General features: G+C 54.0%; 7 non-coding genes across 7 annotated transcripts; all 7 read left to right on the forward strand.

Annotated features, from left to right (window-relative positions):
- The first annotated feature begins 615 nt into the window (after positions 1-615).
- LOC138558969 (5S ribosomal RNA) lies at positions 616-734 on the forward strand. The gene has a single exon (XR_011299087.1). It is a non-coding gene; the product is annotated as a 5S ribosomal RNA (ribosomal RNA).
- Positions 735-3,533: 2,799 nt separating this feature from the next.
- On the forward strand, positions 3,534-3,652 carry LOC138558970 (5S ribosomal RNA). The gene has a single exon (XR_011299088.1). It is a non-coding gene; the product is annotated as a 5S ribosomal RNA (ribosomal RNA).
- A 2,799-nt stretch (positions 3,653-6,451) lies between these two features.
- LOC138558972 (5S ribosomal RNA) lies at positions 6,452-6,570 on the forward strand. The gene has a single exon (XR_011299090.1). It is a non-coding gene; the product is annotated as a 5S ribosomal RNA (ribosomal RNA).
- A 3,769-nt stretch (positions 6,571-10,339) lies between these two features.
- On the forward strand, positions 10,340-10,458 carry LOC138558943 (5S ribosomal RNA). Its single transcript, XR_011299061.1, has one exon. It is a non-coding gene; the product is annotated as a 5S ribosomal RNA (ribosomal RNA).
- Positions 10,459-13,257: 2,799 nt separating this feature from the next.
- Positions 13,258-13,376, forward strand: LOC138558973 (5S ribosomal RNA). The gene has a single exon (XR_011299091.1). It is a non-coding gene; the product is annotated as a 5S ribosomal RNA (ribosomal RNA).
- A 2,799-nt stretch (positions 13,377-16,175) lies between these two features.
- On the forward strand, positions 16,176-16,294 carry LOC138558974 (5S ribosomal RNA). The gene has a single exon (XR_011299092.1). It is a non-coding gene; the product is annotated as a 5S ribosomal RNA (ribosomal RNA).
- A 2,799-nt stretch (positions 16,295-19,093) lies between these two features.
- LOC138558975 (5S ribosomal RNA) lies at positions 19,094-19,212 on the forward strand. Its single transcript, XR_011299093.1, has one exon. It is a non-coding gene; the product is annotated as a 5S ribosomal RNA (ribosomal RNA).
- Positions 19,213-23,850: the final 4,638 nt, after the last annotated feature.

Here is a 23,850-nt window from a genome sequence, read left to right on the forward strand (position 1 = left end):
ATTTTTGTAAGGAACCGACGCCTGGGTGAGTGCTAGTGTGGCGTGAGTTAAATTTACAGGCATCTTCTTTGCAAACTTTTGCCAAACCAATTTGGGGCAGCAGTGGGGTAGAGAGTCAGCCTTAAGCTGATGCCTGCCTGGGCTGGGCTGGGCTGGGCTGGGGGCCTCAGCTGCTGTTACTGGGCCTGCTTCTTTCCTGGACTTGTAGGCCGCCAGCCCGAGAAGGTAAGGCCTCAACCAACATCGCCCTCTGCCTTCCAAAGAGTCGAGGAGACCCCAGCAGGAAAATTGTGTGTGTGTTTATTTCCATCTTTCTTTCCGAGTTTTTTTTTAAAGTTTTGTAAGGAACGGATGCTTGGGTGAGTGAGTGCAAGTGTGGCTTGGCCTGAATTTACAGACACTTTCTTTGCAAACATGAGTAGGCAAGTGGGTATTTCAAAAGTGGGTGCATGGAGCCGCTCGTTGCTTTTCCAAGCTGGCAGCTGTGGCTCCTGAGCTTGAGGCAAAAAGAAGGGCAGAAGCACACTGCAGAGGACAGCGTTCAGCCTTGCAAGAGGGCAGTGGACGTCGGAGGAGCCGACACAGCACAAGAGGCTCGGAATCGGCGCACTCTTCACCTACGGCCATACCACCCTGAATGCGCCCGATCTCGTCCGATCTCGGAAGCTAAGCAGGGTCGGGCCTGGTTAGTACTTGGATGGGAGACCGCCTGGGAATACCAGGTGCTGTAGGCATTTTGCTACTCTGTGCCCGATAGGCGGCGTTCGTCTTCCCCGTCTTGAACTACATTTTTCCTCCATTCCGCTTTTAATTTTAACAAACACGGCGCGTGAAAAAGGCACAGGGGCAGACAGCAGCCCTCGCTCCAATGCAGAGCCCCGTCAGAGGCGGACACGTTGTCGCCAAACTAACTTGGAGCAGCAGGAGACTGAAGCCAGGGCAGCAGCTCGCCGCCTCGGGTGGGTGGATGCAGCCAGAAAGGGCCACTCGTGTCCCTGGCAAAGCACCTCCAGCGTCTCCCCGTTTTCTCTCCAGTGGACGCGCAAGGCCCCCTACAGCTAGGGGAGGCAAGTGGATGGGCCTCATCTGCATATGTGGGCTCTAGAGGAAGAGTGCACCCTGGGAGACAAGGGGACACTTGGAGCGGGAAGTGCTCACGGGGGAGAAGTGCCTACAAGAGGCAGGAAGGGAGGGAGGCCACATCATGCCTCTCCATAGCCAGGCCTCTGGATGATGGGGCAGAAGCGGCCGTCACCCTAAGCTTCCTAGAAGTCCCAGCTGGGCCCCATGCTACCTAATATCTCGCCTGATCGAGCCTGGTCGAGCACTGGTCGAGCCTTCAGCCAAGGGACACAGGAGCCAAGGGGTCTGGCCTCGAGCCTTCAACCGAGGGACCCAGGAGCCCAGGGTCTGGCCTCAGTGCTTCCCAAGTCGGCCTTCAGCTGAAGCCTGCCTGGGCTGGGAGCCTCAGCTGCTGTTCCTGGGTGTGCTTCTTTCCTGCATGTGAAGGCCACCAGCGGCGAAGGTTGCCCTCCGCCTTCCAAGGAGTCGAGGGGATAGAAGCAGGAAAATTGTGTGTGTGTTTATTTCTTCTTTTTTAGAGATTCTTTCTATTTTTGTAAGGAACTGACGCCTGGGTGAGTGCTAGTGTGGCTTGAGGTGAATTTACGGGCAGCTTCTTTGCAAACTTTTGCCAAACCAACTTGGAGCAGCACTGGGGTAGAGAGTCAGCCTTCCGCTGATGCCTGCCTAGGCGTGGCTGGGCTGGGGGCCTCAGCTGCTGTTACTGGGCCTGCTTCTTTCCTGGTCTTGTAGGCCGCCAGCCAGAGAAGGTAAGGGCTTCAACCAACATCGCCCTCTGCCTTCCAAAGAGTCGAGGAGACCGCAGCAGGAAAATTGTGTGTGTGTTTATTTCTTCTTTTTTTAGAGGTGCTTTCTATTTTTGTAAGGAACCGACGCCTGGGTGAGTGCTAGTGTGGCGTGAGTTACATTTACAGGCATCTTCTTTGCAAAATTTTGCCAAACCAACTTGGACCAGCACTGGGGTAGAGAGTCAGCCTTCAGCTGATGGCTGCCTGGGCTGGGCTGGGCTGGGGGCCTCAGCTGCTGTTACTGGGCCTGCTTCTTTCCTGGACTTGTAGGCCGCCAGCCCGAGAAGGTAAGGCCTCAACCAACATCGCCCTCTGCCTTCCAAAGAGTCGAGGGAATAGAAGCAGGAAAATTGTGTGTGTGTTTATTTCTTCTTTTTTAGAGATTCTTTCTATTTTTGTAAGGAACTGACGACTGGGTGAGTGCTAGTGTGGCTTGAGGTGAATTTACGGGCAGCTTCTTTGCAAACTTTTGCCAAACCAACTTGGAGCAGCACTGGGGTAGAGAGTCAGCCTTCCGCTGATGCCTGCCTAGGCGTGGCTGGGCTGGGGGCCTCAGCTGCTGTTACTGGGCCTGCTTCTTTCCTGGTCTTGTAGGCCGCCAGCCAGAGAAGGTAAGGGCTTCAACCAACATCGCCCTCTGCCTTCCAAAGAGTCGAGGAGACCGCAGCAGGAAAATTGTGTGTGTGTTTATTTCTTCTTTTTTTAGAGGTGCTTTCTATTTTTGTAAGGAACCGACGCCTGGGTGAGTGCTAGTGTGGCGTGAGTTACATTTACAGGCATCTTCTTTGCAAACTTTTGCCAAACCAACTTGGACCAGCACTGGGGTAGAGAGTCAGCCTTCAGCTGATGGCTGCCTGGGCTGGGCTGGGCTGGTCTGGGGGCCTCAGCTGCTGTTACTGGGCATGCTTCTTTCCTGGACTTGTAGGCCACCAGCCGGAGAAGGTAAGGGCCTCAACCAACATCGCCCTCTGCCTTTCAAAGAGTCGAGGAGACCCCAGCAGGAAAATTGTGTGTGTGTTTATTTCTTCTTTTTTAGAGGTGCTTTCTATTTTTGTAAGGAACCGACGCCTGGGTGGGTGCTAGTGTGGCGTGAGTTAAATTTACAGGCATCTTCTTTGCAAACTTTTGCCAAACCAATTTGGGGCAGCAGTGGGGTAGAGAGTCAGCCTTAAGCTGATGCCTGCCTGGGCTGGGCTGGGCTGGGCTGGGGGCCTCAGCTGCTGTTACTGGGCCTGCTTCTTTCCTGGACTTGTAGGCCGCCAGCCCGAGAAGGTAAGGCCTCAACCAACATCGCCCTCTGCCTTCCAAAGAGTCGAGGAGACCCCAGCAGGAAAATTGTGTGTGTGTTTATTTCCATCTTTCTTTCCGAGTTTTTTTTTAAAGTTTTGTAAGGAACGGATGCTTGGGTGAGTGAGTGCAAGTGTGGCTTGGCCTGAATTTACAGACACTTTCTTTGCAAACATGAGTAGGCAAGTGGGTATTTCAAAAGTGGGTGCATGGAGCCGCTCGTTGCTTTTCCAAGCTGGCAGCTGTGGCTCCTGAGCTTGAGGCAAAAAGAAGGGCAGAAGCACACTGCAGAGGACAGCGTTCAGCCTTGCAAGAGGGCAGTGGACGTCGGAGGAGCCGACACAGCACAAGAGGCTCGGAATCGGCGCACTCTTCACCTACGGCCATACCACCCTGAATGCGCCCGATCTCGTCCGATCTCGGAAGCTAAGCAGGGTCGGGCCTGGTTAGTACTTGGATGGGAGACCGCCTGGGAATACCAGGTGCTGTAGGCATTTTGCTACTCTGTGCCCGATAGGCGGCGTTCGTCTTCCCCGTCTTGAACTACATTTTTCCTCCATTCCGCTTTTAATTTTAACAAACACGGCGCGTGAAAAAGGCACAGGGGCAGACAGCAGCCCTCGCTCCAATGCAGAGCCCCGTCAGAGGCGGACACGTTGTCGCCAAACTAACTTGGAGCAGCAGGAGACTGAAGCCAGGGCAGCAGCTCGCCGCCTCGGGTGGGTGGATGCAGCCAGAAAGGGCCACTCGTGTCCCTGGCAAAGCACCTCCAGCGTCTCCCCGTTTTCTCTCCAGTGGACGCGCAAGGCCCCCTACAGCTAGGGGAGGCAAGTGGATGGGCCTCATCTGCATATGTGGGCTCTAGAGGAAGAGTGCACCCTGGGAGACAAGGGGACACTTGGAGCGGGAAGTGCTCACGGGGGAGAAGTGCCTACAAGAGGCAGGAAGGGAGGGAGGCCACATCATGCCTCTCCATAGCCAGGCCTCTGGATGATGGGGCAGAAGCGGCCGTCACCCTAAGCTTCCTAGAAGTCCCAGCTGGGCCCCATGCTACCTAATATCTCGCCTGATCGAGCCTGGTCGAGCACTGGTCGAGCCTTCAGCCAAGGGACACAGGAGCCAAGGGGTCTGGCCTCGAGCCTTCAACCGAGGGACCCAGGAGCCCAGGGTCTGGCCTCAGTGCTTCCCAAGTCGGCCTTCAGCTGAAGCCTGCCTGGGCTGGGAGCCTCAGCTGCTGTTCCTGGGTGTGCTTCTTTCCTGCATGTGAAGGCCACCAGCGGCGAAGGTTGCCCTCCGCCTTCCAAGGAGTCGAGGGGATAGAAGCAGGAAAATTGTGTGTGTGTTTATTTCTTCTTTTTTAGAGATTCTTTCTATTTTTGTAAGGAACTGACGCCTGGGTGAGTGCTAGTGTGGCTTGAGGTGAATTTACGGGCAGCTTCTTTGCAAACTTTTGCCAAACCAACTTGGAGCAGCACTGGGGTAGAGAGTCAGCCTTCCGCTGATGCCTGCCTAGGCGTGGCTGGGCTGGGGGCCTCAGCTGCTGTTACTGGGCCTGCTTCTTTCCTGGTCTTGTAGGCCGCCAGCCAGAGAAGGTAAGGGCTTCAACCAACATCGCCCTCTGCCTTCCAAAGAGTCGAGGAGACCGCAGCAGGAAAATTGTGTGTGTGTTTATTTCTTCTTTTTTTAGAGGTGCTTTCTATTTTTGTAAGGAACCGACGCCTGGGTGAGTGCTAGTGTGGCGTGAGTTACATTTACAGGCATCTTCTTTGCAAAATTTTGCCAAACCAACTTGGACCAGCACTGGGGTAGAGAGTCAGCCTTCAGCTGATGGCTGCCTGGGCTGGGCTGGGCTGGGGGCCTCAGCTGCTGTTACTGGGCCTGCTTCTTTCCTGGACTTGTAGGCCGCCAGCCCGAGAAGGTAAGGCCTCAACCAACATCGCCCTCTGCCTTCCAAAGAGTCGAGGGAATAGAAGCAGGAAAATTGTGTGTGTGTTTATTTCTTCTTTTTTAGAGATTCTTTCTATTTTTGTAAGGAACTGACGACTGGGTGAGTGCTAGTGTGGCTTGAGGTGAATTTACGGGCAGCTTCTTTGCAAACTTTTGCCAAACCAACTTGGAGCAGCACTGGGGTAGAGAGTCAGCCTTCCGCTGATGCCTGCCTAGGCGTGGCTGGGCTGGGGGCCTCAGCTGCTGTTACTGGGCCTGCTTCTTTCCTGGTCTTGTAGGCCGCCAGCCAGAGAAGGTAAGGGCTTCAACCAACATCGCCCTCTGCCTTCCAAAGAGTCGAGGAGACCGCAGCAGGAAAATTGTGTGTGTGTTTATTTCTTCTTTTTTTAGAGGTGCTTTCTATTTTTGTAAGGAACCGACGCCTGGGTGAGTGCTAGTGTGGCGTGAGTTACATTTACAGGCATCTTCTTTGCAAACTTTTGCCAAACCAACTTGGACCAGCACTGGGGTAGAGAGTCAGCCTTCAGCTGATGGCTGCCTGGGCTGGGCTGGGCTGGTCTGGGGGCCTCAGCTGCTGTTACTGGGCATGCTTCTTTCCTGGACTTGTAGGCCACCAGCCGGAGAAGGTAAGGGCCTCAACCAACATCGCCCTCTGCCTTTCAAAGAGTCGAGGAGACCCCAGCAGGAAAATTGTGTGTGTGTTTATTTCTTCTTTTTTAGAGGTGCTTTCTATTTTTGTAAGGAACCGACGCCTGGGTGAGTGCTAGTGTGGCGTGAGTTAAATTTACAGGCATCTTCTTTGCAAACTTTTGCCAAACCAATTTGGGGCAGCAGTGGGGTAGAGAGTCAGCCTTAAGCTGATGCCTGCCTGGGCTGGGCTGGGCTGGGCTGGGGGCCTCAGCTGCTGTTACTGGGCCTGCTTCTTTCCTGGACTTGTAGGCCGCCAGCCCGAGAAGGTAAGGCCTCAACCAACATCGCCCTCTGCCTTCCAAAGAGTCGAGGAGACCCCAGCAGGAAAATTGTGTGTGTGTTTATTTCCATCTTTCTTTCCGAGTTTTTTTTTAAAGTTTTGTAAGGAACGGATGCTTGGGTGAGTGAGTGCAAGTGTGGCTTGGCCTGAATTTACAGACACTTTCTTTGCAAACATGAGTAGGCAAGTGGGTATTTCAAAAGTGGGTGCATGGAGCCGCTCGTTGCTTTTCCAAGCTGGCAGCTGTGGCTCCTGAGCTTGAGGCAAAAAGAAGGGCAGAAGCACACTGCAGAGGACAGCGTTCAGCCTTGCAAGAGGGCAGTGGACGTCGGAGGAGCCGACACAGCACAAGAGGCTCGGAATCGGCGCACTCTTCACCTACGGCCATACCACCCTGAATGCGCCCGATCTCGTCCGATCTCGGAAGCTAAGCAGGGTCGGGCCTGGTTAGTACTTGGATGGGAGACCGCCTGGGAATACCAGGTGCTGTAGGCATTTTGCTACTCTGTGCCCGATAGGCGGCGTTCGTCTTCCCCGTCTTGAACTACATTTTTCCTCCATTCCGCTTTTAATTTTAACAAACACGGCGCGTGAAAAAGGCACAGGGGCAGACAGCAGCCCTCGCTCCAATGCAGAGCCCCGTCAGAGGCGGACACGTTGTCGCCAAACTAACTTGGAGCAGCAGGAGACTGAAGCCAGGGCAGCAGCTCGCCGCCTCGGGTGGGTGGATGCAGCCAGAAAGGGCCACTCGTGTCCCTGGCAAAGCACCTCCAGCGTCTCCCCGTTTTCTCTCCAGTGGACGCGCAAGGCCCCCTACAGCTAGGGGAGGCAAGTGGATGGGCCTCATCTGCATATGTGGGCTCTAGAGGAAGAGTGCACCCTGGGAGACAAGGGGACACTTGGAGCGGGAAGTGCTCACGGGGGAGAAGTGCCTACAAGAGGCAGGAAGGGAGGGAGGCCACATCATGCCTCTCCATAGCCAGGCCTCTGGATGATGGGGCAGAAGCGGCCGTCACCCTAAGCTTCCTAGAAGTCCCAGCTGGGCCCCATGCTACCTAATATCTCGCCTGATCGAGCCTGGTCGAGCACTGGTCGAGCCTTCAGCCAAGGGACACAGGAGCCAAGGGGTCTGGCCTCGAGCCTTCAACCGAGGGACCCAGGAGCCCAGGGTCTGGCCTCAGTGCTTCCCAAGTCGGCCTTCAGCTGAAGCCTGCCTGGGCTGGGAGCCTCAGCTGCTGTTCCTGGGTGTGCTTCTTTCCTGCATGTGAAGGCCACCAGCGGCGAAGGTTGCCCTCCGCCTTCCAAGGAGTCGAGGGGATAGAAGCAGGAAAATTGTGTGTGTGTTTATTTCTTCTTTTTTAGAGATTCTTTCTATTTTTGTAAGGAACTGACGCCTGGGTGAGTGCTAGTGTGGCTTGAGGTGAATTTACGGGCAGCTTCTTTGCAAACTTTTGCCAAACCAACTTGGAGCAGCACTGGGGTAGAGAGTCAGCCTTCCGCTGATGCCTGCCTAGGCGTGGCTGGGCTGGGGGCCTCAGCTGCTGTTACTGGGCCTGCTTCTTTCCTGGTCTTGTAGGCCGCCAGCCAGAGAAGGTAAGGGCTTCAACCAACATCGCCCTCTGCCTTCCAAAGAGTCGAGGAGACCGCAGCAGGAAAATTGTGTGTGTGTTTATTTCTTCTTTTTTTAGAGGTGCTTTCTATTTTTGTAAGGAACCGACGCCTGGGTGAGTGCTAGTGTGGCGTGAGTTACATTTACAGGCATCTTCTTTGCAAAATTTTGCCAAACCAACTTGGACCAGCACTGGGGTAGAGAGTCAGCCTTCAGCTGATGGCTGCCTGGGCTGGGCTGGGCTGGGGGCCTCAGCTGCTGTTACTGGGCCTGCTTCTTTCCTGGACTTGTAGGCCGCCAGCCCGAGAAGGTAAGGCCTCAACCAACATCGCCCTCTGCCTTCCAAAGAGTCGAGGGAATAGAAGCAGGAAAATTGTGTGTGTGTTTATTTCTTCTTTTTTAGAGATTCTTTCTATTTTTGTAAGGAACTGACGACTGGGTGAGTGCTAGTGTGGCTTGAGGTGAATTTACGGGCAGCTTCTTTGCAAACTTTTGCCAAACCAACTTGGAGCAGCACTGGGGTAGAGAGTCAGCCTTCCGCTGATGCCTGCCTAGGCGTGGCTGGGCTGGGGGCCTCAGCTGCTGTTACTGGGCCTGCTTCTTTCCTGGTCTTGTAGGCCGCCAGCCAGAGAAGGTAAGGGCTTCAACCAACATCGCCCTCTGCCTTCCAAAGAGTCGAGGAGACCGCAGCAGGAAAATTGTGTGTGTGTTTATTTCTTCTTTTTTTAGAGGTGCTTTCTATTTTTGTAAGGAACCGACGCCTGGGTGAGTGCTAGTGTGGCGTGAGTTACATTTACAGGCATCTTCTTTGCAAAATTTTGCCAAACCAACTTGGACCAGCACTGGGGTAGAGAGTCAGCCTTCAGCTGATGGCTGCCTGGGCTGGGCTGGGCTGGGGGCCTCAGCTGCTGTTACTGGGCCTGCTTCTTTCCTGGACTTGTAGGCCGCCAGCCCGAGAAGGTAAGGCCTCAACCAACATCGCCCTCTGCCTTCCAAAGAGTCGAGGGAATAGAAGCAGGAAAATTGTGTGTGTGTTTATTTCTTCTTTTTTAGAGATTCTTTCTATTTTTGTAAGGAACTGACGCCTGGGTGAGTGCTAGTGTGGCTTGAGGTGAATTTACGGGCAGCTTCTTTGCAAACTTTTGCCAAACCAACTTGGAGCAGCACTGGGGTAGAGAGTCAGCCTTCCGCTGATGCCTGCCTAGGCGTGGCTGGGCTGGGGGCCTCAGCTGCTGTTACTGGGCCTGCTTCTTTCCTGGTCTTGTAGGCCGCCAGCCAGAGAAGGTAAGGGCTTCAACCAACATCGCCCTCTGCCTTCCAAAGAGTCGAGGAGACCGCAGCAGGAAAATTGTGTGTGTGTTTATTTCTTCTTTTTTTAGAGGTGCTTTCTATTTTTGTAAGGAACCGACGCCTGGGTGAGTGCTAGTGTGGCGTGAGTTACATTTACAGGCATCTTCTTTGCAAAATTTTGCCAAACCAACTTGGACCAGCACTGGGGTAGAGAGTCAGCCTTCAGCTGATGGCTGCCTGGGCTGGGCTGGGCTGGGGGCCTCAGCTGCTGTTACTGGGCCTGCTTCTTTCCTGGACTTGTAGGCCGCCAGCCCGAGAAGGTAAGGCCTCAACCAACATCGCCCTCTGCCTTCCAAAGAGTCGAGGGAATAGAAGCAGGAAAATTGTGTGTGTGTTTATTTCTTCTTTTTTTAGAGGTGCTTTCTATTTTTGTAAGGAACCGACGCCTGGGTGAGTGCTAGTGTGGCGTGAGTTACATTTACAGGCATCTTCTTTGCAAAATTTTGCCAAACCAACTTGGACCAGCACTGGGGTAGAGAGTCATCCTTCAGCTGATGGCTGCCTGGGCTGGGCTGGGCTGGTCTGGGGGCCTCAGCTGCTGTTACTGGGCATGCTTCTTTCCTGGACTTGTAGGCCACCAGCCGGAGAAGGTAAGGGCCTCAACCAACATCGCCCTCTGCCTTTCAAAGAGTCGAGGAGACCCCAGCAGGAAAATTGTGTGTGTGTTTATTTCTTCTTTTTTAGAGGTGCTTTCTATTTTTGTAAGGAACCGACGCCTGGGTGAGTGCTAGTGTGGCGTGAGTTAAATTTACAGGCATCTTCTTTGCAAACTTTTGCCAAACCAATTTGGGGCAGCAGTGGGGTAGAGAGTCAGCCTTAAGCTGATGCCTGCCTGGGCTGGGCTGGGCTGGGGGCCTCAGCTGCTGTTACTGGGCCTGCTTCTTTCCTGGACTTGTAGGCCGCCAGCCCGAGAAGGTAAGGCCTCAACCAACATCGCCCTCTGCCTTCCAAAGAGTCGAGGAGACCCCAGCAGGAAAATTGTGTGTGTGTTTATTTCCATCTTTCTTTCCGAGTTTTTTTTTAAAGTTTTGTAAGGAACGGATGCTTGGGTGAGTGAGTGCAAGTGTGGCTTGGCCTGAATTTACAGACACTTTCTTTGCAAACATGAGTAGGCAAGTGGGTATTTCAAAAGTGGGTGCATGGAGCCGCTCGTTGCTTTTCCAAGCTGGCAGCTGTGGCTCCTGAGCTTGAGGCAAAAAGAAGGGCAGAAGCACACTGCAGAGGACAGCGTTCAGCCTTGCAAGAGGGCAGTGGACGTCGGAGGAGCCGACACAGCACAAGAGGCTCGGAATCGGCGCACTCTTCGCCTACGGCCATACCACCCTGAATGCGCCCGATCTCGTCCGATCTCGGAAGCTAAGCAGGGTCGGGCCTGGTTAGTACTTGGATGGGAGACCGCCTGGGAATACCAGGTGCTGTAGGCATTTTGCTACTCTGTGCCCGATAGGCGGCGTTCGTCTTCCCCGTCTTGAACTACATTTTTCCTCCATTCCGCTTTTAATTTTAACAAACACGGCGCGTGAAAAAGGCACAGGGGCAGACAGCAGCCCTCGCTCCAATGCAGAGCCCCGTCAGAGGCGGACACGTTGTCGCCAAACTAACTTGGAGCAGCAGGAGACTGAAGCCAGGGCAGCAGCTCGCCGCCTCGGGTGGGTGGATGCAGCCAGAAAGGGCCACTCGTGTCCCTGGCAAAGCACCTCCAGCGTCTCCCCGTTTTCTCTCCAGTGGACGCGCAAGGCCCCCTACAGCTAGGGGAGGCAAGTGGATGGGCCTCATCTGCATATGTGGGCTCTAGAGGAAGAGTGCACCCTGGGAGACAAGGGGACACTTGGAGCGGGAAGTGCTCACGGGGGAGAAGTGCCTACAAGAGGCAGGAAGGGAGGGAGGCCACATCATGCCTCTCCATAGCCAGGCCTCTGGATGATGGGGCAGAAGCGGCCGTCACCCTAAGCTTCCTAGAAGTCCCAGCTGGGCCCCATGCTACCTAATATCTCGCCTGATCGAGCCTGGTCGAGCACTGGTCGAGCCTTCAGCCAAGGGACACAGGAGCCAAGGGGTCTGGCCTCGAGCCTTCAACCGAGGGACCCAGGAGCCCAGGGTCTGGCCTCAGTGCTTCCCAAGTCGGCCTTCAGCTGAAGCCTGCCTGGGCTGGGAGCCTCAGCTGCTGTTCCTGGGTGTGCTTCTTTCCTGCATGTGAAGGCCACCAGCGGCGAAGGTTGCCCTCCGCCTTCCAAGGAGTCGAGGGGATAGAAGCAGGAAAATTGTGTGTGTGTTTATTTCTTCTTTTTTAGAGATTCTTTCTATTTTTGTAAGGAACTGACGCCTGGGTGAGTGCTAGTGTGGCTTGAGGTGAATTTACGGGCAGCTTCTTTGCAAACTTTTGCCAAACCAACTTGGAGCAGCACTGGGGTAGAGAGTCAGCCTTCCGCTGATGCCTGCCTAGGCGTGGCTGGGCTGGGGGCCTCAGCTGCTGTTACTGGGCCTGCTTCTTTCCTGGTCTTGTAGGCCGCCAGCCAGAGAAGGTAAGGGCTTCAACCAACATCGCCCTCTGCCTTCCAAAGAGTCGAGGAGACCGCAGCAGGAAAATTGTGTGTGTGTTTATTTCTTCTTTTTTTAGAGGTGCTTTCTATTTTTGTAAGGAACCGACGCCTGGGTGAGTGCTAGTGTGGCGTGAGTTACATTTACAGGCATCTTCTTTGCAAAATTTTGCCAAACCAACTTGGACCAGCACTGGGGTAGAGAGTCAGCCTTCAGCTGATGGCTGCCTGGGCTGGGCTGGGCTGGGGGCCTCAGCTGCTGTTACTGGGCCTGCTTCTTTCCTGGACTTGTAGGCCGCCAGCCCGAGAAGGTAAGGCCTCAACCAACATCGCCCTCTGCCTTCCAAAGAGTCGAGGGAATAGAAGCAGGAAAATTGTGTGTGTGTTTATTTCTTCTTTTTTAGAGATTCTTTCTATTTTTGTAAGGAACTGACGACTGGGTGAGTGCTAGTGTGGCTTGAGGTGAATTTACGGGCAGCTTCTTTGCAAACTTTTGCCAAACCAACTTGGAGCAGCACTGGGGTAGAGAGTCAGCCTTCCGCTGATGCCTGCCTAGGCGTGGCTGGGCTGGGGGCCTCAGCTGCTGTTACTGGGCCTGCTTCTTTCCTGGTCTTGTAGGCCGCCAGCCAGAGAAGGTAAGGGCTTCAACCAACATCGCCCTCTGCCTTCCAAAGAGTCGAGGAGACCGCAGCAGGAAAATTGTGTGTGTGTTTATTTCTTCTTTTTTTAGAGGTGCTTTCTATTTTTGTAAGGAACCGACGCCTGGGTGAGTGCTAGTGTGGCGTGAGTTACATTTACAGGCATCTTCTTTGCAAACTTTTGCCAAACCAACTTGGACCAGCACTGGGGTAGAGAGTCAGCCTTCAGCTGATGGCTGCCTGGGCTGGGCTGGGCTGGTCTGGGGGCCTCAGCTGCTGTTACTGGGCATGCTTCTTTCCTGGACTTGTAGGCCACCAGCCGGAGAAGGTAAGGGCCTCAACCAACATCGCCCTCTGCCTTTCAAAGAGTCGAGGAGACCCCAGCAGGAAAATTGTGTGTGTGTTTATTTCTTCTTTTTTAGAGGTGCTTTCTATTTTTGTAAGGAACCGACGCCTGGGTGGGTGCTAGTGTGGCGTGAGTTAAATTTACAGGCATCTTCTTTGCAAACTTTTGCCAAACCAATTTGGGGCAGCAGTGGGGTAGAGAGTCAGCCTTAAGCTGATGCCTGCCTGGGCTGGGCTGGGCTGGGCTGGGGGCCTCAGCTGCTGTTACTGGGCCTGCTTCTTTCCTGGACTTGTAGGCCGCCAGCCCGAGAAGGTAAGGCCTCAACCAACATCGCCCTCTGCCTTCCAAAGAGTCGAGGAGACCCCAGCAGGAAAATTGTGTGTGTGTTTATTTCCATCTTTCTTTCCGAGTTTTTTTTTAAAGTTTTGTAAGGAACGGATGCTTGGGTGAGTGAGTGCAAGTGTGGCTTGGCCTGAATTTACAGACACTTTCTTTGCAAACATGAGTAGGCAAGTGGGTATTTCAAAAGTGGGTGCATGGAGCCGCTCGTTGCTTTTCCAAGCTGGCAGCTGTGGCTCCTGAGCTTGAGGCAAAAAGAAGGGCAGAAGCACACTGCAGAGGACAGCGTTCAGCCTTGCAAGAGGGCAGTGGACGTCGGAGGAGCCGACACAGCACAAGAGGCTCGGAATCGGCGCACTCTTCACCTACGGCCATACCACCCTGAATGCGCCCGATCTCGTCCGATCTCGGAAGCTAAGCAGGGTCGGGCCTGGTTAGTACTTGGATGGGAGACCGCCTGGGAATACCAGGTGCTGTAGGCATTTTGCTACTCTGTGCCCGATAGGCGGCGTTCGTCTTCCCCGTCTTGAACTACATTTTTCCTCCATTCCGCTTTTAATTTTAACAAACACGGCGCGTGAAAAAGGCACAGGGGCAGACAGCAGCCCTCGCTCCAATGCAGAGCCCCGTCAGAGGCGGACACGTTGTCGCCAAACTAACTTGGAGCAGCAGGAGACTGAAGCCAGGGCAGCAGCTCGCCGCCTCGGGTGGGTGGATGCAGCCAGAAAGGGCCACTCGTGTCCCTGGCAAAGCACCTCCAGCGTCTCCCCGTTTTCTCTCCAGTGGACGCGCAAGGCCCCCTACAGCTAGGGGAGGCAAGTGGATGGGCCTCATCTGCATATGTGGGCTCTAGAGGAAGAGTGCACCCTGGGAGACAAGGGGACACTTGGAGCGGGAAGTGCTCACGGGGGAGAAGTGCCTACAAGAGGCAGGAAGGGAGGGAGGCCACATCATGCCTCTCCATAGCCAGGCCTCTGGATGATGGGGCAGAAGCGGCCGTCACCCTAAGCTTCCTAGAAGTCCCAGCTGGGCCCCATGCTACCTAATATCTCGCCTGATCGAGCCTGGTCGAGCACTGGTCGAGCCTTCAGCCAAGGGACACAGGAGCCAAGGGGTCTGGCCTCGAGCCTTCAACCGAGGGACCCAGGAGCCCAGGGTCTGGCCTCAGTGCTTCCCAAGTCGGCCTTCAGCTGAAGCCTGCCTGGGCTGGGAGCCTCAGCTGCTGTTCCTGGGTGTGCTTCTTTCCTGCATGTGAAGGCCACCAGCGGCGAAGGTTGCCCTCCGCCTTCCAAGGAGTCGAGGGGATAGAAGCAGGAAAATTGTGTGTGTGTTTATTTCTTCTTTTTTAGAGATTCTTTCTATTTTTGTAAGGAACTGACGCCTGGGTGAGTGCTAGTGTGGCTTGAGGTGAATTTACGGGCAGCTTCTTTGCAAACTTTTGCCAAACCAACTTGGAGCAGCACTGGGGTAGAGAGTCAGCCTTCCGCTGATGCCTGCCTAGGCGTGGCTGGGCTGGGGGCCTCAGCTGCTGTTACTGGGCCTGCTTCTTTCCTGGTCTTGTAGGCCGCCAGCCAGAGAAGGTAAGGGCTTCAACCAACATCGCCCTCTGCCTTCCAAAGAGTCGAGGAGACCGCAGCAGGAAAATTGTGTGTGTGTTTATTTCTTCTTTTTTTAGAGGTGCTTTCTATTTTTGTAAGGAACCGACGCCTGGGTGAGTGCTAGTGTGGCGTGAGTTACATTTACAGGCATCTTCTTTGCAAAATTTTGCCAAACCAACTTGGACCAGCACTGGGGTAGAGAGTCAGCCTTCAGCTGATGGCTGCCTGGGCTGGGCTGGGCTGGGGGCCTCAGCTGCTGTTACTGGGCCTGCTTCTTTCCTGGACTTGTAGGCCGCCAGCCCGAGAAGGTAAGGCCTCAACCAACATCGCCCTCTGCCTTCCAAAGAGTCGAGGGAATAGAAGCAGGAAAATTGTGTGTGTGTTTATTTCTTCTTTTTTAGAGATTCTTTCTATTTTTGTAAGGAACTGACGACTGGGTGAGTGCTAGTGTGGCTTGAGGTGAATTTACGGGCAGCTTCTTTGCAAACTTTTGCCAAACCAACTTGGAGCAGCACTGGGGTAGAGAGTCAGCCTTCCGCTGATGCCTGCCTAGGCGTGGCTGGGCTGGGGGCCTCAGCTGCTGTTACTGGGCCTGCTTCTTTCCTGGTCTTGTAGGCCGCCAGCCAGAGAAGGTAAGGGCTTCAACCAACATCGCCCTCTGCCTTCCAAAGAGTCGAGGAGACCGCAGCAGGAAAATTGTGTGTGTGTTTATTTCTTCTTTTTTTAGAGGTGCTTTCTATTTTTGTAAGGAACCGACGCCTGGGTGAGTGCTAGTGTGGCGTGAGTTACATTTACAGGCATCTTCTTTGCAAACTTTTGCCAAACCAACTTGGACCAGCACTGGGGTAGAGAGTCAGCCTTCAGCTGATGGCTGCCTGGGCTGGGCTGGGCTGGTCTGGGGGCCTCAGCTGCTGTTACTGGGCATGCTTCTTTCCTGGACTTGTAGGCCACCAGCCGGAGAAGGTAAGGGCCTCAACCAACATCGCCCTCTGCCTTTCAAAGAGTCGAGGAGACCCCAGCAGGAAAATTGTGTGTGTGTTTATTTCTTCTTTTTTAGAGGTGCTTTCTATTTTTGTAAGGAACCGACGCCTGGGTGAGTGCTAGTGTGGCGTGAGTTAAATTTACAGGCATCTTCTTTGCAAACTTTTGCCAAACCAATTTGGGGCAGCAGTGGGGTAGAGAGTCAGCCTTAAGCTGATGCCTGCCTGGGCTGGGCTGGGCTGGGCTGGGGGCCTCAGCTGCTGTTACTGGGCCTGCTTCTTTCCTGGACTTGTAGGCCGCCAGCCCGAGAAGGTAAGGCCTCAACCAACATCGCCCTCTGCCTTCCAAAGAGTCGAGGAGACCCCAGCAGGAAAATTGTGTGTGTGTTTATTTCCATCTTTCTTTCCGAGTTTTTTTTTAAAGTTTTGTAAGGAACGGATGCTTGGGTGAGTGAGTGCAAGTGTGGCTTGGCCTGAATTTACAGACACTTTCTTTGCAAACATGAGTAGGCAAGTGGGTATTTCAAAAGTGGGTGCATGGAGCCGCTCGTTGCTTTTCCAAGCTGGCAGCTGTGGCTCCTGAGCTTGAGGCAAAAAGAAGGGCAGAAGCACACTGCAGAGGACAGCGTTCAGCCTTGCAAGAGGGCAGTGGACGTCGGAGGAGCCGACACAGCACAAGAGGCTCGGAATCGGCGCACTCTTCACCTACGGCCATACCACCCTGAATGCGCCCGATCTCGTCCGATCTCGGAAGCTAAGCAGGGTCGGGCCTGGTTAGTACTTGGATGGGAGACCGCCTGGGAATACCAGGTGCTGTAGGCATTTTGCTACTCTGTGCCCGATAGGCGGCGTTCGTCTTCCCCGTCTTGAACTACATTTTTCCTCCATTCCGCTTTTAATTTTAACAAACACGGCGCGTGAAAAAGGCACAGGGGCAGACAGCAGCCCTCGCTCCAATGCAGAGCCCCGTCAGAGGCGGACACGTTGTCGCCAAACTAACTTGGAGCAGCAGGAGACTGAAGCCAGGGCAGCAGCTCGCCGCCTCGGGTGGGTGGATGCAGCCAGAAAGGGCCACTCGTGTCCCTGGCAAAGCACCTCCAGCGTCTCCCCGTTTTCTCTCCAGTGGACGCGCAAGGCCCCCTACAGCTAGGGGAGGCAAGTGGATGGGCCTCATCTGCATATGTGGGCTCTAGAGGAAGAGTGCACCCTGGGAGACAAGGGGACACTTGGAGCGGGAAGTGCTCACGGGGGAGAAGTGCCTACAAGAGGCAGGAAGGGAGGGAGGCCACATCATGCCTCTCCATAGCCAGGCCTCTGGATGATGGGGCAGAAGCGGCCGTCACCCTAAGCTTCCTAGAAGTCCCAGCTGGGCCCCATGCTACCTAATATCTCGCCTGATCGAGCCTGGTCGAGCACTGGTCGAGCCTTCAGCCAAGGGACACAGGAGCCAAGGGGTCTGGCCTCGAGCCTTCAACCGAGGGACCCAGGAGCCCAGGGTCTGGCCTCAGTGCTTCCCAAGTCGGCCTTCAGCTGAAGCCTGCCTGGGCTGGGAGCCTCAGCTGCTGTTCCTGGGTGTGCTTCTTTCCTGCATGTGAAGGCCACCAGCGGCGAAGGTTGCCCTCCGCCTTCCAAGGAGTCGAGGGGATAGAAGCAGGAAAATTGTGTGTGTGTTTATTTCTTCTTTTTTAGAGATTCTTTCTATTTTTGTAAGGAACTGACGCCTGGGTGAGTGCTAGTGTGGCTTGAGGTGAATTTACGGGCAGCTTCTTTGCAAACTTTTGCCAAACCAACTTGGAGCAGCACTGGGGTAGAGAGTCAGCCTTCCGCTGATGCCTGCCTAGGCGTGGCTGGGCTGGGGGCCTCAGCTGCTGTTACTGGGCCTGCTTCTTTCCTGGTCTTGTAGGCCGCCAGCCAGAGAAGGTAAGGGCTTCAACCAACATCGCCCTCTGCCTTCCAAAGAGTCGAGGAGACCGCAGCAGGAAAATTGTGTGTGTGTTTATTTCTTCTTTTTTTAGAGGTGCTTTCTATTTTTGTAAGGAACCGACGCCTGGGTGAGTGCTAGTGTGGCGTGAGTTACATTTACAGGCATCTTCTTTGCAAAATTTTGCCAAACCAACTTGGACCAGCACTGGGGTAGAGAGTCAGCCTTCAGCTGATGGCTGCCTGGGCTGGGCTGGGCTGGGGGCCTCAGCTGCTGTTACTGGGCCTGCTTCTTTCCTGGACTTGTAGGCCGCCAGCCCGAGAAGGTAAGGCCTCAACCAACATCGCCCTCTGCCTTCCAAAGAGTCGAGGGAATAGAAGCAGGAAAATTGTGTGTGTGTTTATTTCTTCTTTTTTAGAGATTCTTTCTATTTTTGTAAGGAACTGACGACTGGGTGAGTGCTAGTGTGGCTTGAGGTGAATTTACGGGCAGCTTCTTTGCAAACTTTTGCCAAACCAACTTGGAGCAGCACTGGGGTAGAGAGTCAGCCTTCCGCTGATGCCTGCCTAGGCGTGGCTGGGCTGGGGGCCTCAGCTGCTGTTACTGGGCCTGCTTCTTTCCTGGTCTTGTAGGCCGCCAGCCAGAGAAGGTAAGGGCTTCAACCAACATCGCCCTCTGCCTTCCAAAGAGTCGAGGAGACCGCAGCAGGAAAATTGTGTGTGTGTTTATTTCTTCTTTTTTTAGAGGTGCTTTCTATTTTTGTAAGGAACCGACGCCTGGGTGAGTGCTAGTGTGGCGTGAGTTACATTTACAGGCATCTTCTTTGCAAACTTTTGCCAAACCAACTTGGACCAGCACTGGGGTAGAGAGTCAGCCTTCAGCTGATGGCTGCCTGGGCTGGGCTGGGCTGGTCTGGGGGCCTCAGCTGCTGTTACTGGGCATGCTTCTTTCCTGGACTTGTAGGCCACCAGCCGGAGAAGGTAAGGGCCTCAACCAACATCGCCCTCTGCCTTTCAAAGAGTCGAGGAGACCCCAGCAGGAAAATTGTGTGTGTGTTTATTTCTTCTTTTTTAGAGGTGCTTTCTATTTTTGTAAGGAACCGACGCCTGGGTGAGTGCTAGTGTGGCGTGAGTTAAATTTACAGGCATCTTCTTTGCAAACTTTTGCCAAACCAATTTGGGGCAGCAGTGGGGTAGAGAGTCAGCCTTAAGCTGATGCCTGCCTGGGCTGGGCTGGGCTGGGCTGGGGGCCTCAGCTGCTGTTACTGGGCCTGCTTCTTTCCTGGACTTGTAGGCCGCCAGCCCGAGAAGGTAAGGCCTCAACCAACATCGCCCTCTGCCTTCCAAAGAGTCGAGGAGACCCCAGCAGGAAAATTGTGTGTGTGTTTATTTCCATCTTTCTTTCCGAGTTTTTTTTTAAAGTTTTGTAAGGAACGGATGCTTGGGTGAGTGAGTGCAAGTGTGGCTTGGCCTGAATTTACAGACACTTTCTTTGCAAACATGAGTAGGCAAGTGGGTATTTCAAAAGTGGGTGCATGGAGCCGCTCGTTGCTTTTCCAAGCTGGCAGCTGTGGCTCCTGAGCTTGAGGCAAAAAGAAGGGCAGAAGCACACTGCAGAGGACAGCGTTCAGCCTTGCAAGAGGGCAGTGGACGTCGGAGGAGCCGACACAGCACAAGAGGCTCGGAATCGGCGCACTCTTCACCTACGGCCATACCACCCTGAATGCGCCCGATCTCGTCCGATCTCGGAAGCTAAGCAGGGTCGGGCCTGGTTAGTACTTGGATGGGAGACCGCCTGGGAATACCAGGTGCTGTAGGCATTTTGCTACTCTGTGCCCGATAGGCGGCGTTCGTCTTCCCCGTCTTGAACTACATTTTTCCTCCATTCCGCTTTTAATTTTAACAAACACGGCGCGTGAAAAAGGCACAGGGGCAGACAGCAGCCCTCGCTCCAATGCAGAGCCCCGTCAGAGGCGGACACGTTGTCGCCAAACTAACTTGGAGCAGCAGGAGACTGAAGCCAGGGCAGCAGCTCGCCGCCTCGGGTGGGTGGATGCAGCCAGAAAGGGCCACTCGTGTCCCTGGCAAAGCACCTCCAGCGTCTCCCCGTTTTCTCTCCAGTGGACGCGCAAGGCCCCCTACAGCTAGGGGAGGCAAGTGGATGGGCCTCATCTGCATATGTGGGCTCTAGAGGAAGAGTGCACCCTGGGAGACAAGGGGACACTTGGAGCGGGAAGTGCTCACGGGGGAGAAGTGCCTACAAGAGGCAGGAAGGGAGGGAGGCCACATCATGCCTCTCCATAGCCAGGCCTCTGGATGATGGGGCAGAAGCGGCCGTCACCCTAAGCTTCCTAGAAGTCCCAGCTGGGCCCCATGCTACCTAATATCTTGCCTGATCGAGCCTGGTCGAGCACTGGTCGAGCCTTCAGCCAAGGGACACAGGAGCCAAGGGGTCTGGCCTCGAGCCTTCAACCGAGGGACCCAGGAGCCCAGGGTCTGGCCTCAGTGCTTCCCAAGTCGGCCTTCAGCTGAAGCCTGCCTGGGCTGGGAGCCTCAGCTGCTGTTCCTGGGTGTGCTTCTTTCCTGCATGTGAAGGCCACCAGCGGCGAAGGTTGCCCTCCGCCTTCCAAGGAGTCGAGGGGATAGAAGCAGGAAAATTGTGTGTGTGTTTATTTCTTCTTTTTTAGAGATTCTTTCTATTTTTGTAAGGAACTGACGCCTGGGTGAGTGCTAGTGTGGCTTGAGGTGAATTTACGGGCAGCTTCTTTGCAAACTTTTGCCAAACCAACTTGGAGCAGCACTGGGGTAGAGAGTCAGCCTTCCGCTGATGCCTGCCTAGGCGTGGCTGGGCTGGGGGCCTCAGCTGCTGTTACTGGGCCTGCTTCTTTCCTGGTCTTGTAGGCCGCCAGCCAGAGAAGGTAAGGGCTTCAACCAACATCGCCCTCTGCCTTCCAAAGAGTCGAGGAGACCGCAGCAGGAAAATTGTGTGTGTGTTTATTTCTTCTTTTTTTAGAGGTGCTTTCTATTTTTGTAAGGAACCGACGCCTGGGTGAGTGCTAGTGTGGCGTGAGTTACATTTACAGGCATCTTCTTTGCAAAATTTTGCCAAACCAACTTGGACCAGCACTGGGGTAGAGAGTCAGCCTTCAGCTGATGGCTGCCTGGGCTGGGCTGGGCTGGGGGCCTCAGCTGCTGTTACTGGGCCTGCTTCTTTCCTGGACTTGTAGGCCGCCAGCCCGAGAAGGTAAGGCCTCAACCAACATCGCCCTCTGCCTTCCAAAGAGTCGAGGGAATAGAAGCAGGAAAATTGTGTGTGTGTTTATTTCTTCTTTTTTAGAGATTCTTTCTATTTTTGTAAGGAACTGACGACTGGGTGAGTGCTAGTGTGGCTTGAGGTGAATTTACGGGCAGCTTCTTTGCAAACTTTTGCCAAACCAACTTGGAGCAGCACTGGGGTAGAGAGTCAGCCTTCCGCTGATGCCTGCCTAGGCGTGGCTGGGCTGGGGGCCTCAGCTGCTGTTACTGGGCCTGCTTCTTTCCTGGTCTTGTAGGCCGCCAGCCAGAGAAGGTAAGGGCTTCAACCAACATCGCCCTCTGCCTTCCAAAGAGTCGAGGAGACCGCAGCAGGAAAATTGTGTGTGTGTTTATTTCTTCTTTTTTTAGAGGTGCTTTCTATTTTTGTAAGGAACCGACGCCTGGGTGAGTGCTAGTGTGGCGTGAGTTACATTTACAGGCATCTTCTTTGCAAAATTTTGCCAAACCAACTTGGACCAGCACTGGGGTAGAGAGTCAGCCTTCAGCTGATGGCTGCCTGGGCTGGGCTGGGCTGGGGGCCTCAGCTGCTGTTACTGGGCCTGCTTCTTTCCTGGACTTGTAGGCCGCCAGCCCGAGAAGGTAAGGCCTCAACCAACATCGCCCTCTGCCTTCCAAAGAGTCGAGGGAATAGAAGCAGGAAAATTGTGTGTGTGTTTATTTCTTCTTTTTTAGAGATTCTTTCTATTTTTGTAAGGAACTGACGCCTGGGTGAGTGCTAGTGTGGCTTGAGGTGAATTTACGGGCAGCTTCTTTGCAAACTTTTGCCAAACCAACTTGGAGCAGCACTGGGGTAGAGAGTCAGCCTTCCGCTGATGCCTGCCTAGGCGTGGCTGGGCTGGGGGCCTCAGCTGCTGTTACTGGGCCTGCTTCTTTCCTGGTCTTGTAGGCCGCCAGCCAGAGAAGGTAAGGGCTTCAACCAACATCGCCCTCTGCCTTCCAAAGAGTCGAGGAGACCGCAGCAGGAAAATTGTGTGTGTGTTTATTTCTTCTTTTTTTAGAGGTGCTTTCTATTTTTGTAAGGAACCGACGCCTGGGTGAGTGCTAGTGTGGCGTGAGTTACATTTACAGGCATCTTCTTTGCAAAATTTTGCCAAACCAACTTGGACCAGCACTGGGGTAGAGAGTCAGCCTTCAGCTGATGGCTGCCTGGGCTGGGCTGGGCTGGGGGCCTCAGCTGCTGTTACTGGGCCTGCTTCTTTCCTGGACTTGTAGGCCGCCAGCCCGAGAAGGTAAGGCCTCAACCAACATCGCCCTCTGCCTTCCAAAGAGTCGAGGGAATAGAAGCAGGAAAATTGTGTGTGTGTTTATTTCTTCTTTTTTTAGAGGTGCTTTCTATTTTTGTAAGGAACCGACGCCTGGGTGAGTGCTAGTGTGGCGTGAGTTACATTTACAGGCATCTTCTTTGCAAAATTTTGCCAAACCAACTTGGACCAGCACTGGGGTAGAGAGTCATCCTTCAGCTGATGGCTGCCTGGGCTGGGCTGGGCTGGTCTGGGGGCCTCAGCTGCTGTTACTGGGCATGCTTCTTTCCTGGACTTGTAGGCCACCAGCCGGAGAAGGTAAGGGCCTCAACCAACATCGCCCTCTGCCTTTCAAAGAGTCGAGGAGACCCCAGCAGGAAAATTGTGTGTGTGTTTATTTCTTCTTTTTTAGAGGTGCTTTCTATTTTTGTAAGGAACCGACGCCTGGGTGAGTGCTAGTGTGGCGTGAGTTAAATTTACAGGCATCTTCTTTGCAAACTTTTGCCAAACCAATTTGGGGCAGCAGTGGGGTAGAGAGTCAGCCTTAAGCTGATGCCTGCCTGGGCTGGGCTGGGCTGGGGGCCTCAGCTGCTGTTACTGGGCCTGCTTCTTTCCTGGACTTGTAGGCCGCCAGCCCGAGAAGGTAAGGCCTCAACCAACATCGCCCTCTGCCTTCCAAAGAGTCGAGGGGATAGAAGCAGGAAAATTGTGTGTGTGTTTATTTCTTCTTTTTTAGAGATTCTTTCTATTTTTGTAAGGAACTGACGACTGGGTGAGTGCTAGTGTGGCTTGAGGTGAATTTACGGGCAGCTTCTTTGCAAACTTTTGCCAAACCAACTTGGAGCAGCACTGGGGTAGAGAGTCAGCCTTCCGCTGATGCCTGCCTAGGCGTGGCTGGGCTGGGGGCCTCAGCTGCTGTTACTGGGCCTGCTTCTTTCCTGGTCTTGTAGGCCGCCAGCCAGAGAAGGTAAGGGCTTCAACCAACATCGCCCTCTGCCTTCCAAAGAGTCGAGGAGACCGCAGCAGGAAAATTGTGTGTGTTTATTTCTTCTTTTTTAGAGGTGCTTTCTATTTTTGTAAGGAACCGACGCCTGGGTGAGTGCTAGTGTGGCGTGAGTTAAATTTACAGGCATCTTCTTTGCAAACTTTTGCCAAACCAATTTGGGGCAGCAGTGGGGTAGAGAGTCAGCCTTAAGCTGATGCCTGCCTGGGCTGGGCTGGGCTGGGGGCCTCAGCTGCTGTTACTGGGCCTGCTTCTTTCCTGGACTTGTAGGCCGCCAGCCCGAGAAGGTAAGGCCTCAACCAACATCGCCCTCTGCCTTCCAAAGAGTCGAGGGAATAGAAGCAGGAAAATTGTGTGTGTGTTTATTTCTTCTTTTTTAGAGATTCTTTCTATTTTTGTAAGGAACTGACGACTGGGTGAGTGCTAGTGTGGCTTGAGGTGAATTTACGGGCAGCTTCTTTGCAAACTTTTGCCAAACCAACTTGGAGCAGCACTGGGGTAGAGAGTCAGCCTTCCGCTGATGCCTGCCTAGGCGTGGCTGGGCTGGGGGCCTCAGCTGCTGTTACTGGGCCTGCTTCTTTCCTGGTCTTGTAGGCCGCCAGCCAGAGAAGGTAAGGGCTTCAACCAACATCGCCCTCTGCCTTCCAAAGAGTCGAGGAGACCGCAGCAGGAAAATTGTGTGTGTGTTTATTTCTTCTTTTTTTAGAGGTGCTTTCTATTTTTGTAAGGAACCGACGCCTGGGTGAGTGCTAGTGTGGCGTGAGTTACATTTACAGGCATCTTCTTTGCAAACTTTTGCCAAACCAACTTGGACCAGCACTGGGGTAGAGAGTCAGCCTTCAGCTGATGGCTGCCTGGGCTGGGCTGGGCTGGTCTGGGGGCCTCAGCTGCTGTTACTG

The sequence above is a fragment of the Ambystoma mexicanum genome, unplaced genomic scaffold, assembly GCF_040938575.1.
Source record: "Ambystoma mexicanum isolate Mex_15411 unplaced genomic scaffold, UKY_AmexF1_1 Mex_scaf34, whole genome shotgun sequence".
Lineage (NCBI taxonomy): Eukaryota > Metazoa > Chordata > Amphibia > Caudata > Ambystomatidae > Ambystoma > Ambystoma mexicanum.